Source organism: Protomyctophum bolini (assembly GCF_963924005.1).
Source record: "Protomyctophum bolini genome assembly, chromosome: 1".
Taxonomy (NCBI): Eukaryota; Metazoa; Chordata; class Actinopteri; order Myctophiformes; family Myctophidae; genus Protomyctophum; species Protomyctophum bolini.
This window is the reverse complement of record NC_137862.1, coordinates 56,687,881-56,690,380: the sequence shown is the minus strand read 5'-3', so window position 1 is coordinate 56,690,380 and position 2,500 is coordinate 56,687,881. Positions and strand designations below refer to the sequence as shown.

Sequence of the window (2,500 nt, the reverse complement as noted above, 5' to 3'; positions counted from 1 at the left end):
ATGCATGCACCTCATGGTACCACAGCACCACAAAGACCTTCAAAACAAGACTCCAGACCTCCCAAAGCACCTCATGGTACCACAGCACCACAAAGACCTTCAAAACAAGACTCCAGACCTCCCAAAGCACCTCATGGTACCACAGCACCACAAAGACCTTCAAAACAAGGCCCCAGACCTCCCAAAGCACCTCATGGTACCACAGCACCACAAAGACCTTCAAAACAAGACTCCAGACCTCCCAAAGCACCTCATGGTACCACAGCACCACAAAGACCTTCAAAACAAGGCCCCAGACCTCCCAAAACACCTCATGGTACCACAGCACCACAAAGACCTTCAAAACAAGACTCCAGACCTCCGAAAACACCTCATGGTACCACAGCACCACAAAGACCTTAAAAACAAGGCTCCAGACCTCCCAAAGCACCTCATGGTACCACACCACCACAAAGAGCTTCAAAACAAGGCTCCAGACCTCCCAAAACAACTCATGGTACCACAGCACCACACAAAGACCTTCAAAACAAGACTCCAGACCTCCCAAAGCACCTCATGGTACCACAGCACCACACAAAGACCTTCAAAACAAGACTCCAGACCTCCCAGAACACCTCATGGTACCACACCACCACAAAGACCTTAAAAACAAGACTTCAGACCTCCCAAAGCACCTCATGGTACCACAGCACCACACAAAGACCTTCAAAACAAGACTCCAGACCTCCCAAAACAACTCATGGTACCACAGCACCACACAAAGACCTTCAAAACAAGACTCCAGACCTCCCAAAGCACCTCATGGTACCACAGCACCACACAAAGACCTTCAAAACAAGACTCCAGACCTCCCAGAACACCTCATGGTACCACAGCACCACACAAAGACCTTCAAAACAAGACTCCAGACCTCCCAAAGCACCTCATGGTACCACAGCACCACACAAAGACCTTCAAAACAAGACTCCAGACCTCCCAAAGCACCTCATGGTACCACAGCACCACACAAAGACCTTCAAAACAAGGCTCCAGACCTCCCAAACCACCTCATGGTACCACAGCACCACAAATAATAATATCTCAAACTTATATAACGCTTTTCTGAGTACCCAAAGACGCTTTACATGGGGGGGCATTACAGAGGTAACAACAAAATAAAAACAACTTCAATCAATAAAAGCACTAAAAGCTAAAAAACACTGCTCAGGCTACTGCTAGGCCTTCCATCTACAACCCATTTAACCCCTGTTCATTCTGCTAAAGGGTGGAATGGCTCAGGGTATAAAGGACAGAGTACAGCAGCTTACAATGGGCCTGTTCCACAAGATACACTATACACCACAATGTACTGTACCACCCACAATGCACAGTTTTACAATTTAGGCATTCAGCAGACGCTCTTAATCCAGAGCGATTTACATTAAGCAAGAACAAAAAGCACGGTAATACATCACATACATAAAAGGTAGTTATGGGGAATCATACGTAAGGTCAGAACGTAACAGTGGAATATCCATATAATGAAACTATACTGTACTATACAGTACCTGTTATAGTATGCCCAATTCATTTTCCTCAAGGGCCATATTTTGACTAGCGTACCAGGCTGGGGGCCGAGTCCGCACGTGCAAGGTCGAGGTCTTGCCCTGAAAATTCATTTTCAGGGCAAGACCCCATTTGAAAAGGATGCCCAGTTTGACATGCATAGGCTACTGACCCCCATGTAATGCCATTTATATCTGATTAAATGATTTAAATGTTTCTCTCAACAGGAATAAATGTTGTTGTTTTTTTGTCCAAGTTGTCCAAGTTGCTTCTTTTACACCCGACAGGGGGGAGTTTCCCTGGTTGGACTTGGAACACGTTATTCCAACCAGTTCCTTTCCCCTCCACCAGGTGCCCCGGCTGGCCAGGAGGATGCAGTTTAGAGACAAGGATTACTGCATGTTTTTGTGAGGGTACCTACCCTATAGGGGACACGGGGAGAACATGCAAACTCCACACAGAAAGGTCCTTTCGCCAACCCCGCCTCGGGTATGGGCACTGATGACGCGGAGGAGAGAACACACCCCCCAGCGTCCACAGCGTCCCGAGCGGGAATCGAACCCAGGACCTTCTAGCTGCGAGGCGACAGCACTACCAACTGTGCCACCGTGGCCCCAGGAATAAATGTTTTAACTGCAGTTGAAAAGGGGAGGCCAGAGACTATAGAGACAGCATCACACTATTATAGCAAGTCATTATACAATCACATTTTTGTAGAATCTGATTTGCCTCGCAATTTTGTACCCCTAAGCATTCGCTAACCAGTCTTCAATTAATTAATCTATCATTGTGTTATTTTGACGAACGGAACCATATGCTCAGAATGAAATAGTCCCTCGACGTGTACAATGTAAGCATTTATACACAAGCATATATACAGTAAGTGTTTAGGGTAAGTATAGATTCACAACGTGTGTTTTGTGTGCTTGTGCACAATGCGTGCACGCTTATACGA

At 46.4% G+C, this 2,500-nt stretch overlaps 1 protein-coding gene across 1 annotated transcript in view; it reads right to left on the bottom strand.

Moving 5' to 3' along the window:
* ush2a (Usher syndrome 2A (autosomal recessive, mild)) overlaps positions 1-2,500 on the bottom strand; it is a gene marked incomplete at both ends in the record, with an annotated part of 314,802 nt that overhangs the window by 260,466 nt on the left and 51,836 nt on the right.